The sequence below is a fragment of the Semicossyphus pulcher genome, unplaced genomic scaffold (assembly GCF_022749685.1).
Source record: "Semicossyphus pulcher isolate SPU_LCO1_2020_fin unplaced genomic scaffold, fSemPul1.0.p SCAF_10, whole genome shotgun sequence".
In the NCBI taxonomy this organism is placed as follows: Eukaryota; Metazoa; Chordata; class Actinopteri; order Labriformes; family Labridae; genus Semicossyphus; species Semicossyphus pulcher.
In genome coordinates, this window is record NW_027211604.1 from 31,064,107 (window position 1) to 31,078,452 (window position 14,346).

Sequence of the window (14,346 nt, forward strand, 5' to 3'; positions counted from 1 at the left end):
AGCAAAATTAAGGCTGGCCTAACACTATAGACCAGACTACAACATCTGTGTGAAACCGGCCCTAAGATGGTCAACTCCTCCAACATCATCATTTCATCCTTCAGCTGCTTCTTCACACGTCAAACATGTCAATTCAGTTTAGCCTCAGCTGTTCAACAATCCTCAAGATATTCAACATCTTTCAGTCATCATTTATATTCATTTCACTTTCAAGCACAGCATTGGAAGTAACCTTTCAGCATACAGCATTCATACCGCAATCTCTTCAGAAGTTGCATTTTCTAGTTATATAATTAACTTGGTGTCTTGGTATCAGAAACCTGGATGATCCTTCATCTCTGTTTAGAAAAACCTAAATCTGCTGTCTGGACTTCTCTGATCGAGTCGAAGCTGTGACGTTTCAGCTCTGCAGTCTCAGCAGGTGCTTTTTCTAAACCTAATGAGCATGTGAGTCATTCAAACTAAATATAGAGCCATGTAAGGTTTACTGATGTTTCAATATATAAGCACCATTTTATTGCTGTAGCTGGTGAAGGTCAATTTAACATATTAAATAATGTTGGGTAATTTCAGTCTGTAGCTGCCAAAGCACCCTGAGTGCTACAAGACAGGCCAGCAGTGCTGTAAGATGTGTTCATGTCAATTGTAATATTAAAACGTTAAAAAACATTTAACTTGTTTACGTAGTAGGTTGAAAAGGCTACATGACACCCCCTTATTTTTTAAAATAATGTATGAACAACTCTAACTTCATTTAGACAGTCTTCACAAGGCAATATGCTTTAAAGCCAGTAGAGGGCGCTCGGACGCCACTGTGGATCATTTAGAGAGTGCGTAGCTACAGGCTCAGCTCATACGCAGTTCAGACAATAAACAGACTGTGCATGAGAAAGATGCTAACTTCTGGTCCTCTATCATTCCACAGGTAAGCTACTGTAAAACTTTCCTAAATTAACTGTAAACCAGTTCAAGATATAAGGACATGCAGCTAAAATCTATCGTAATGTTTGAGACGGTTAACATGTCATGTTTTAAGTGTTTTAAGCTTCATTTTGTCGCGTTTTGTCATGACACGTGTCGTCATCGTTATGCTAACCCTGTGTCATGAGCTTCAGTGAGAATAGTAGTTTGGTCCGTTTAAAGAGCTATGGTAAACGCTCTGTGAAATAAGGACGTTTGTCCTAAATATTGTTTAAAGTATTAGCAAGTAAGCTGCGAGTGAATGGTGATGAATGAATGATAACAAGCCAGCTGGGTTCACATTCATGGTTACCTGTGTCATCTCGTGGCCGCGCCATGTTGTTCATTGTGATTTATCTGTAGCTGATTTAGTGTAAGCTGAACTGTATGTGTAGTGTTTAGGTAACTGTGACAATGGAAGAGAAGTGAAAGTGATTTAAATGTGTCTGGTGTTAAATCATTTTGTTACATATTTGTATCTTGAGTTGAGTAAAAATAATTTAAGCCAATTAACTTTTGTTTATTAAGTTGATTTTTGTTTATATGTCATATTCTATAATTTTTAAGTCATGTTTTATATTATGTATTGTCTATTTGATTGTGGTGTATATTTATTTCTGAAATGCTGGGATGTTGTAAATTGTTGTGTTCAGACAATAAACAGACTGTGCATGAGAAAGATGCTAACTTCTGGTCCTCTATCATTCCACAGGAGTTTATTTTGGCTACACAGTGACTTAGCAACTACGTATAGATTGAGATGAGATAAAGATTGGCCAATATTTCTCCTCATATTGATTTATGTGTCACATCATTTGCCGGAATAGATGACTGTAGACGACATTCATTTTTAGCTGATATATAAAGGCAGTGAGAGTTTAATCCACTTAGAGACTCAGAGCCCACCTGACATCCATTAAGAGGTGTGATCACACACCACAGGAATCACCTCTGTCAGTATGTGAGCACATGAACACATGCAGGGAGCGATATCTACCATGTGGATTAAGACTAATAATCCAGCTCTCACTCTCTAATGCAAATGTGTGAGGCTGAGAGAGTTCTTTTAAAAAGTGCTTTGTCTCCTGTCGTTCAGATATCAGCTGAATATTTTTCAGCTGTAGAAAATCCTCACATGTCAGACTGAGTTTCAACTGAGATTTCTACTTTGTCTGTTTTCTTATCTCATGCAAATGATTCAGGCAGCGGGGATCCTTTCATGCAGGCTCTGTTTACTTGTGAAATAAGTGAGCTCTGTTGTTTTTGATGCATCCTCTCACCACTAAAGCTCAGTGAGTGAGACTGAGGTCTTGGAAAGTCTTCATGGGGAGCAGGCACTCTCGGGATGCTCGGGGTAGCAATGAATAACGAGCAGGAGGCTCACAGAGCAGTTTGCTCGACGCCACTCAGATAATTGGTGGTGCTTGAGCTGAAGAGGGGAGGGAGAGGAGACAGAGAGTGAGTGTAACAGGAACAGTGGTGTTACAGTGAGTTCTATTCTGTGCAGATGAGGGGAAGTCACAGTGTTTGTTATGACCTGCAACACCCCAGCAGCCCCACACAATGCATATGAACTTCACTTTGACAGAGAAAGAGGAGGAAACAGGAGGAGTGCTTCATGTGTTGGAGGCTCAGCCCGGCTGTGAACAGATGCTGTGAGCTGCTCTGTCTGTGCCTCTGTCCTGCTGAACGAGAACCAGCTGATGTTTGGGCCAACATTGTTTTATAAGAGGTTCAAACACTGACACTCACTGTTGTTGTTCTCATTCTTCTTCTTTCTTGTTTTCTCTGCAAAAAGTGTTTTGTGCTGTAAAAACTGAGACCTAGAAACACCACAACTGGAGGGGGTGTAAATTACACCCATTACTCAGGCACATATAATGATGCTCATTTGACTCAAGGTGACACTTTAATAATAACGTTCATTTTCTCACAATTCCCTCAAACACAGTTTGGCCAGGAGTCGAAACCTTTCATTACTTTAGTCTCTAAAGTCTTCTGTGTCTTCTGCTCCAAAAATGTTACATTTTGTGAATTGTTCCTCAATATTCTCAAAATCCTTTTTTCAACAGCTCGTCATGAACTGCTGGGCGGATCAGACCAAACCTTAGTCAGGGTCATTACAGAGATCTCTGATCCTAAGTTGTTCCTAACATGTGTTAAAGCTGGTGCTGAGAGAGAATTGTGTTCAGTCTGGATCTCCAACATTAAAGCTCCTGTGAATAAATAATAAGTGCAGATTAAATGTATTGTGATAAATGATCCATGCTGCTGTTTCTATTCTGTGTCGTCGTCCCTGTGCACTTTCTCACTTCGAGCTGTTGTGTACAAGAGCTGCACATCTGTTGCTTATTGAACATCTGGACTCATTTGCATATTAATGAATTATTATGTTAATGTGATTTTCATTGGCCCCTTCAACAAGAAAGATTAAAGATCTACCCAAGCATGAAAAACAGTTTCTTCTTTTACTACAAACACTTTTGTGTCTTCATTAAAACAATAGTTGAGAAGCAGAAAGAAAAGAACACAAAGAAGAAGAAGAGATAATAAATCAGAGGGCTTTCCTGCAGATAAATCAGCCCTGACATTCACTCAGGAGAAATACATCACAGACAAACAGGATGGGACACAGAGCAGACAGGGACAAACGCAGCTGTGAGTCTTTATTGAACACATGTTGCTGCAAACACACAGCTGATCTTTAAACAGCAATCTATGAATTCATATGTGTCCTGTGTTTCTGAGGCTCTGCCAACTGGTGTTTAACTCAACCAATCAGATTATTTGTGCCACAAGGGAAGCTCTGCCCAGGATCAATCACTTTATGAGTCAAACAACTCAAAGCAAATCTTTGCTGTGGACTCTCCTCATTGGATTTACATCACATTTGGTTTTATAATGTTCAGCAGATTAGCCTGAAGTTACAGCAATTTGATTCACCACATAAGAAGTGAAAAGATGATAAAAACATGGCCTATAGCAGATGTGCTATTTTACTAAAGCAGCTCTAGTGAGAGAGGGAAAGACACATGAGAAGAGAAATAATAACCATAACAGTAATAATGACTGATTAGCTGTTAGAGAGAGAAGATTCATCGCTCTTGTTCACTGTAAAAAGCTGCATCATCATGAGATCATTGGAAAAACACTTCAGGATATCCACACTTTGATAAGACTATCGCTTCCTGCAAATAAGAGGAAACAAGGTTTAGATCAGTGTTGCCAGACTGAAAATACAGTAATATTGTACTGCAGTTTTAAAATGATTGTATTTTACCAAAAACTATCGTACATATAAAAAAAACAATAAAGGGTCAAAATACCACACTGAATTGCAAAACTATGTCCTGCAGACCATATTAATGTAGGAACACGGTCCCATCTTTTGTGCAAGACGCCAACCAGGTGCTTTACACAACAGAGTCAACTGCAGCCCACAATCATTCCTTCCGCTATTACCCTTCAAAATAAAAGCACCATATCTACACTGGTTGGTAGTACAGTGTACAGTGTCCCACTGTGTGCACATTCGCTTGACAACTTGGTGCAGAGAGAGCCAGCGGATCTGTGATGGAAGTTTATGAGGCTCAACAGGACAGAACTCTTTTAGTTGTGCCACACGCTCGGTGCTGTTTTTGAAATGGCCATACACATCCCTGCATAAATACTCACACATTCAGTGAAGCTGCTTGCAAGCCGCGCTCGTGCAGAGATGCAATGAGTGACAGATGCATCGTTGAACTGTTATTGTGGATTTCTTTGAAAGTTTATTTTTTGGCATTATTGATCGTACAGAGGGCAAAATTATCGCACAAATACAATGTTTTTGTACATCTGGCAGTACTGTTTTAGATAGACAGGAATAATGAATTATAAATCATTACACAGTCAATTAAAATTATGTTTTATAAATGTTCACAGCTTTAAAAAAACGTACAAGCTTGAAATTCTTGCAACATTTCTTGAAATATTAAACAGTGAAGCAGGGCGAGATTAAAAATTGGCCTAGTCTGGACAAGACTCTGTACTCTGTACTAGTGTTTCCTGAATAAATAACAAGTGAAGAAGAAAAGTTTGCATGTATTTGCTGTTCTCACAGGGTCAGACGTGATGGGAAGCAGTAAAGATCTGGTCATACATTCATCCCTGGAGGGAGGATGGACCTCGGTGCCTTTCATTGCTGGCTCAGTGTGGACCGAGTCAAACAGAAGCTCTGCTGCAGATTTCATTCAGAGCTTCAGTTTCTGGTTTTACCTTTAACCCAAACTCTCATAAAGCAGCTGCATCAGCATCTCTAGCAGCAGAAAGACTGTCTGCACAGAGAAGTTGTGTTTCAGGTAGTGAGGGCCTGTTTGTTCAGCATGATGCAGCTCACTCTGCAGCCGCTGCTCCTCAAACCCTCTCAGACAGTCCTTTTAGAGCTCTGCATGTTGTGGAAGAATATAAGAATATGGGCAGAATGAAAATATAAGCAGCATGTTTTCCTGCTCTGTGGATCTGGACAGAGGATTAAGATAACGTCACATCTATAAGACAAATCCCTTCCAGCAGTGCTGCAGCGTATCAATGCAGTTTGGACTTTGTTTCATGGTGGAAGAATCCAAAGAACATTTTCTCCTCCCTCCAGTGCTGTTCTGGTGAGGGAGCAGCTGTCCATGCACAGATGAAAGTCGACGTCTTCATTTACAAAATGGACTTTTTAAAGAACACAAGAAGCTTCTCCTGATATTTACTGCTCTCTGCCTCCAGAATATGACTGTTTATATCATCTCACATTGAATGAAGAAGGATGTTATTTCAACATAACCCTCATGATTCATGACCTGAACACGGATACATGTTTGTGTGTTAGTCTCATTAAGCAGACTCTCTGTGATCATGTATACTCAGGACTTCCACATGTCCTCTGTTTGCAGGCAGGATATCAAAGCCTTCTCAGTGTGATACGAGCTGGTTGTGTTTTTAAGGGCAGCCACTGTGGAACAGAGAAATGAGGGAGCAGCAGAGACTCCATGAGAAACCATGAAAACAAGCAGACACAAAGAGAAATCTCATGTCCATATAATAAAGGATGTCTGTATCTACAGAGTGACATGTTGTTGTCTCTCTGTGCTCTTCACATCGAGAGGTTCGGCTTCAGGTACTTTGAATAAGCTCGGTTTATTCTCAGCACAGAGTGATTCCATAAATTCACTGCATTGAGTTTCTGATGTGTCCCACAGATCTCATGCTGCATGAGTCAACAGCACAGACAGGAGAGAAAGGTTTCCACTGTTTAGTGACTCAGGCTTTGATACTGAGAGAACTCCAGCTCATTCTGCAGAATGGAGCAGAGACATGAACCTGAAGGGGACCTGGAGCTCTATGAAGCCTCTGAGGTGGAACATCATTGGTCACAACAAGAGCCTTTCTGTCCCGTTTGTTTCTCCCTCATTTATGTTTCCTACCATTTAGCCTGTGATGCCGTGTTCCTTTCAGACTCTGCTGTCAGAGAGACAGAAAACATGGACTTCAACATGAGCTTCCTCCTCTGTCCTTCAGGCTCTCATCACTCAGCCAGGACGTTTCATTGGGTGTGTTTTCAAGAGAAGCAGGGAGAGTGATCACATTACATCATGTGCATCAGCAGGTGCTCGATCTCATTGGGCATGATGTGCAGCAGCCTGATCTCCTTCTTAACGCCCTCGCAGTGAGATGCAGCCCCTCCCGCCGCCGCCGACACTTTAAACTTAGATAAGTGTATCAGCACAGCCAGGAGGACGAACCTCAGTCTGCCAACAACACAAGCTCACCTCTCTCATCAATCAATTTGACAAGGCCAGCCACAGAGCAGAGCCTTCAGCAACCTGCCCCTCTCTTCACCCTCCCCCCCGTCAGCCCCCCCACAGCCCCCTCCCTCGTCAGATCCATCTCTGAACACATGAACGTGCTGTAGAAGAACAAACACGGTGAAGGAGAAGGAAACATGAAGGGCAGATGGAAAAGATGCGCAAGATTCATCAGTGACAGTTTCATGAAGTGGATGTCAGCGACCTCGCAGGAAGAGAAGAGAAGGCATGACGAAACTACAAAAAAAAATGCTCCCAGTCAGGTGAGCTACCTCGCCTGTAACACTACTGTATGTATGCAACCATCATGTTAAACATGTCCCCATTCTTCTCTCCTGTTCTCTGCCTGTGATGAGTGTGGATGAGTTCAGGCTTTATATAACAGCTGCCACAACAAGCTGTCTTTTCTCCACGTGTAGAGACGCCTTCTTCTCTCTGCTCACCTCAATCCATCACTGAGCAGTTTGCATGTGGATCAAATATTTACATGTTTGCATCGTGAGAACACGAAGCTACATGAAAACATGCTGCATGAATTATTGATCATGAGACTTGTGAACGCAGCGACACTTTTCTCTTCATCCTTTACATTGTATTGATAACTGTGTTAAAGCCTCCACATGCTGAGAACTTGAAGTCAAATTCACTCCTTATTTGTCAGCGTGTGTGACACAGCAGTGTTGCTAAGAGAAGAGCAACATCACCAGGACCTCAGGAGAGGTATGTCTAACATTTCAGCAGTCAAACAAGGTCCTCCCATGGAATGCTGGGAAAATGCAATGATCCTCCATTGTGTCCTGAGAAGGGAAATAAGCGCACCGTGTCTCTGAGAGCAGGGCAGCAGTGTGTGTGAAACGCAGCAGGGACATATAAAGTGTGTGTGAGAGAGTCCCAGCTGGACAAATAACAGTGTGTTGTGTTAAACGAGTGGTCGGTGGGGCTGAAACCCCCCAGTGGGTGTGTTGACATTGATGTGATGCCTTCAGGGAGCAGCCTGGGACACACATTTGTACTTCTTCAGCACTGCAGCACAACTCTCAGCAAGGTGAGGCAGCTTCATGACAACACACACTTCTGCTGCTCAACAACAGCTTTTCATATGAACACGAGTCGTGTTGGTCGGCCTCAACATGAAGAAGAGATCAAAGACTAAAGTCACTGATGTTGGTGGGCAGACAGTTTTTGTGTCATCCTCCAAAAATAACCTGAAATCATTTTTACACTGAAGGCAGAAATATTTAATAAAGACAATCAATCATCTCTGTGATTGATCTACTTATTGATAATAAACACACACACACACACACACACACACGCACACGCACACGCACACGCACACACACACACACACACACACACAAACACACACACACACACACACACACACAGGGTACGTGTTTTGCTGAGCATATGAAGGTGTTTTAAGGCCTTTACTCTCTCATGGCAGGTGACATAATCCTGGGGAGGGAGGGAGTCAGTCTGTGACATTGTTCCTTTTGTCTCCAGAACAAGTGCATGTAGATGGAAGGAAAGTGGAGGAGGGGGAGTGGCAGAGGGGGAGTGATACATCCAGGAGCTGCTCTAACAGACAGGCCGATGTAGCTCCACAGAGGACGGCCTGACGTGGGCGGGGACGTGCACCAGGTTTGCATTGTAATCTTTAATGTAATCAGAGCAGCAGATGAAACGTAGACGTCCTCAGAGTGTCTCAGTGATCTTTAGATTATTGTAGAGCTGCTCTGATGGACAACTTTCAGCTTCTGTAGCCAGCAGGCCTGAAGAGGCCACAGCTGCCTCTGTACAGATGTGCCCTATAGACTGTGTGCTTTGTGTGTGTGGGACACATGTAACACAGTATGAGCAGAGAGAGAGAGAGACCACCCTCAGCTCTGACCACCCTGCAGCCCAGCAACAGGAGACACAGTAATACCTGCTTCAGGATTCTAGTATGGTTCTTGTATTTGTCTCTTCCTTCTGCTCATTCAGCCAGTCAGACTGTTTGCTTTGATCTGGAGACCCCCTGCAGAGACCAACCAGCCCACCCAAACACCTGAGTTCTCCCCCCTCAGAGCTGACCCCCTCACACTGACTCAGATCATATTTTCATCTGGCTGTATAAAACTTTCCTTCCATGAACACAGAATGAACAAGCAGAGACAAGGCCCTTTCACAATAAGACTCTCTGAGTTAAATGTCCACAAGGATATAAAGAATAAGAGAAGCATATCAAGTAAAGAATAAACAGCAACATCGTCTATTGTCTTCATATTATTCATTTATTTACTGTCTGCTCGCCCGAAGCCGTCCTGCTGAGATTTAGCTCCAAACCTGATCATCATATTCAGCAGGTCTCTGCCACATGTTGTCAAAGTTTGAGTGCAGGAGAGAAAAACACACGAGCAGCATCGCTGTCAAAGTCCCGACATTTCACACTGATGTTTGTTTTCATTTTATTAATGAAAAAACATCTGCTGTGTTTATGAGCTGACTAACACTAACCAAGAAACATAGTGTTTCTCTAACACTGGATGTGAGCATGGATGGTTTGTCATGTCTCTGAGAGTGTTGCAGCTCTACAAGCATTAAATGTGCCGGCATCAGGTCCTGATGATCAGTGAACACCGACCACAGAAAATCAATAAAATATCAACATGAGCAAAGATCAATTTAACAACTCTGAGTGAAAATTTCTGATCAGCTGTTTACATGAGATGTGATCTAACACTGTCTGTTTACATGAGATGTGATCTAACACTGTCTGTTTACATGAGATGTGATCTAACACTGTCTGTTGTTTCCAGGCCTCAGTGCATTCATTCTGTAACAGCTGTGAGACATGAGCACATGTGTTGAACACATCATTCATGTTTCTTCCTCCTTCCACCTTTCAGCACCGACTCATTCAGCAACATCCCTGAAGATGAATATCTATCATCAGTTCAGCGCTGTCATTGTGGTGCTCTACACCAACAGCTGACAACAACACATCTTCAACAACATGTGTCTCCAGTCCAGCAGGTGGCAGTAATGCATCTATAAACAGGTTTGCAAACAGCCATTAAAAACTCAAAGAAGAAGAAGAACAGATGACTTACCTACACGTTTCCATCAGACGGAGAGCATGTGGAGAAAGAACAGACAGGAAGAGATCAGGTTAGTTATTTACATGATTCTTTTGATCAGTGTATGAAAAGGTTTCAGTTGTTGCTCCTTAACTGATGAAATGTTCAATCTGTGTGTTCCTGTTTATTCTGATGAGTGTTTATATGGAGCTTATGTATTCTGATTGTACGGTGGCTGAAAGTCAAACAGGCTGCAGAATCAGAAACGATACTATTCAGATAAAAACACATAAAATCTGTCCAACCGGCACAAAGCACCAAAGCACGCAGCACAAGTACCATTGCTATCTTCCAGTCACTCATACGAGGACGCACAGCAGCGCTTTGACTCGTAAGGAAAAAGCAGTGTGTTTGCAGACACAGTGAAAAACGTTGTTTAAGGGACAGACTGCAAGCTTTTGTTTCCCTCGTCTCCTTAAATCATGATACTGCTTTCGGTTTGTTACCAATCTGCTGAGAAGTGCAGGAAGATGTGGACAAGCTCACCACTGCCTCCAAACACACCTGCTTCACCTCAGGGAGATTCCTGCTTGAGCCACGCACGGGCCAAAAACTACAGACACAAAGCTCTCCATACTGCGCGCTCATTCAGACGCACGCTCTCTCTAACACACCCAGAAACAGACACACACACACACACACAACTAAGCGGTAAATTAATTACCGTACTCAAACATAACTCCCTGTGGCCAGGACAATCGTGCCCACAGATATTAAAACACAGTCCAGTCTCCATTACACATGCAGGAGACAACACAGCCATGTGATCCAGCAGCAACAATAAGCAAATAAACATTTAACTTTCTTTGATGGTCAGCACACAGAACTTTAATAAACATAAGATCCTGTCCGTCTGGAGATTTAAATCATTAATGCTGTGCCTCGTGCATAAATGTTCACAGCATGCCTCTTTCATGTTCGTTTCTGTTTGGCAGTGGGATCGCTTCAGTGGCTTTGACATCAATCAGTGCTTCCACATGTATCGTACAGTAACCTGTGTTTTTTTCCTGCGTGTTAGAGGACACAGTGAAAAGACATAAGTTGAATATGCCGCGTGTAAGAAGAAAGACTGAAATCCGCCAGCTCTTAAAGGGAATGACAGCTGTCACTCTGATTGGTTTGATTCATGTTATGCCGAAAACCCACCATTGAATAATCCAGGGATATAATCCAACCTCTTTGTGCCTTGCACCTCGGTTTGTGCCCAGATTGTGCCCTGTGTAACGAGCAAAAGCTAAATCCCTTAGCGCCATGCGCTTTAGACTGTGCACCTTCCGCCGTCTGACCTGCTGAATATATTTAAACTTCTCTTCAATGAAGTGAAATATTTGAAACATAGTTCGGGCTGCACTTCTGTCCCTCTGGTCCTTTATGAAAACAGTAGAGCAGTAGGGACACATGCAGGACGTCCTCTCCCCTCCTGTCTAAGGTCAGATCAGGATGATGGGCCTCCTCTGTCGTCACTGAACATCACTGCAACATGTTCTCACAGCCAACTCATCAGATACAGCAGCTCGGTCAGAGGCTCTGCGCTTCAGATATGATGATCTATGTGCCTCTTGCATCAGTTTTACAAGTGCAGGGCTCAGCTGATGAGTTAGCTCTAATAAAGAAGCAACGTCTGGTTAGACTTTCAAAATAAAGCTGGCTTAGAAACATTTCACATTTTATGAGTTTTGATCTGCAACAATAATTAACACCTGTCACAGTTTGGTTTGTTTAGGAACCAAATCGACTCGGTTCAGTTCAGACAAAAGATCAGAGTTTGGGTTCAGTTAGTAAATAAGTTATATCACTGATGTTCATCATGTTATTTAAAAAGAACCTCTTATTTATCCAGGTTTTGTCTGAGCTTATTCAATACTTTAAAAATAACCCGACTGACTGACCCACAGATAAACACTGATCCATATGATCCATCACACCTCTCTACTGTGAACAACAGGAACATGTGAAACACAAAGACAGATACAACATTGTACCAGAGCAGATCCAACAAGAACTGTGGAAGAGATGTGGAGATAAAAAAACTCCCCTTTAGAATAAAAAGGCTCATATTCATTGAGTTTATGAGGACAGCGTAGGGATGTGATGATGGATGGTTCAGTCTGTGTAATAAACTGTGTTAAAGAAGACTGATGGTGTCGGCTGGAGAAGGTAAGTGTTTCTCCTCCTGCTTCCTCTACTCCAATAAATGCTGCAGATACCTGGAGGGCTGCTCCTCATAATGACACATCACCTGGGCTGTTATTGGCTCCACATGGAGGCCGTTTCAGCGTCTCTGTGTGATCACATGACTCAGTGTCATTTACCAGTTTCACATTTTCTTTTTGCTCAGGCTGAATTCATTTGCTGTGATTCTCAAACAAAGCAGAGAAACAGCTCAAACACTCTGACAGATGTAGTTATTAATCATGATTAATGTCGCTCTGAATCATTTCATACAGCCTGGCATGCTTTGGTCCAATGTTCACATGAAACACTATTTCATTCTTATCACTCAGCAGTGAATTATCACCATTATTAGTTCTCTGAATGTCGTCATCAAGGACAAACTGCAGCTGAATGGAGCAGAAGGGAACATGGTGGGCTCATGAACAGCAGGTGGGTGGAGGGTGCAGAGCTCTTCATGAGGTCCAGGGACAGTCTCCTGTACAGGACAAAGACTGATATTAAGTTCATCTCTGTGATTAAGGTTATAAAATTCACTACACCGTGCCTTGTGCAGCTTTAACAGTATTTGTCTAATTTCACTGAAAGCTATTCTGCCACTAAATTACAACTTTTAAAAACTGTAATGATTCTGTTTTTGTCTCGGTGGAGGGATTCGTCTTCAATGAGAGTTACTTCACTTCTCTTCTCAGTTGTACCTTTCCTGTGTATGAGGATGAAACATCAACTCCCTGCAGCGTGACTGTGCCCAGATTTTGCAGCGTGGGCATTACCATCTCCTGCTTCATCCTGTCTGCAGTTTGTTGGGCAACAGTGTAGTTTTCTATGTTGTTTGCCGTATGAAGAAAAGTAGAGCAAGCACAGATATCTGCCTGATGCACCTAGCGACCGCAGACCTTCTCTTCACTCTGACTTGTGAAAGTGGTTTGCTGTGCGGTGTGGCTGGTGGCTGGATTGCTGTCCTTACCTGTCGTTATTCAGAGGGAGAGCTTGCATGCTGAAGAGCTGGGCCATAACATTTGCTATGAAAACCTAACTGGTGAAAGCAGCGACAACTGGCCTGTTAGCATCCGTGTTCTGCGCCATGCAGTGGGCTCTTTCCTGCTACTGATGGTGATGGCCTTCTGCTACGGCTGGACTATGTGACACTGTATCATGCACCAAATCAACAGAAGCATGAGGCCATGTGCGTCATCCTGGCAGTGGTGTCAGCATTTGTCCTGTGCTGGCTGCCGTACATCATCACTGTGCTGGTTGACACATCTTCAGAGCGGATCACTTAAAGTGGAGACGTGTGAAACTCTCTACAGGGTGGAGGTGATCCTGAATGTGACCAGGTGTTGGCCTCATTAAGATCTTAAAGACTGATTGAACACCTTGTTACAGACGTGTTCTCAGAAAGGATCTGACTCATTGATAAGGTCAGAGGGACGTCTGATAAGTATCACAAGCTGTTTTATTCACACACCTCACTGGAGCTGAATGAAGGTGAGCAGCAGGTAGTGACGAGGAGAGAGTCGGGTCGATGACGCCTTGACGCTGGCAGCACTCATCACTTGTATCACATGAGGTCATTTTTCATCTCTCACATGTCGATTATGATGTAATCAATCTCAACAGCGACAGGCAGCGTGCAGCTTTGCAGAAACACACACACATATTAAACACACACACAGCTGTGAGTTCATATTCAGCTGTGTGACACTTCAGCCTGTCCCGTTCATGACTCAGCTTTGATTGACAGGTGGCCTCCTGGCCTCTGTCTGTGTTGCTGTTGTGTCTGTGTCTCTCTGCAGAGTCTCATCTCCCAGTCGCTGCTGTCTCCAGCTCCCCTCGCTCGCTCATCATGTGTGTGATGCTCGCTTTGACATGGGAGAAAAGCCTGTGACGGTGCGGTGCTAACCATGCCAGGCTAATCACCAGACACACTGCCAGCCTTCACCACTTATCATCCCTGCTCTACTCCTCAACACCTGACCTGCAGCTGACTGATCTGCACGCTGACTGCAGCCAAAGTGTGTGTGTGTGTGTGTGTGTGTGCGTGTGTGTGTGTGTGTGTGTGTGTGTGCTACATCATCTTTTTGACACTGTGTCATGGTGATACAGAATCTGTTACAGACGTAGAAACCAAACTGTGTCTGGAGCGAGCTGCTGTGCATCGACTGTCCTCCTCTTCTTGGAGCTTTACTCGTGATAAAGGGAGAGCTGCTCATGTTTTCTGGGTGTGTCTCTATTCTCTGCTCTGATTTATGATCCTCTCA

The 14,346-nt window shown here is 43.1% G+C and overlaps 1 pseudogene; it reads left to right on the plus strand.

Moving 5' to 3' along the window:
* LOC138594376 (C-X-C chemokine receptor type 2-like) overlaps positions 1 to 13,941 on the plus strand; it is a 47,378-nt pseudogene extending 33,437 nt beyond the window's left edge.
* The last annotated feature ends 405 nt before the right edge of the window (positions 13,942 to 14,346 follow it).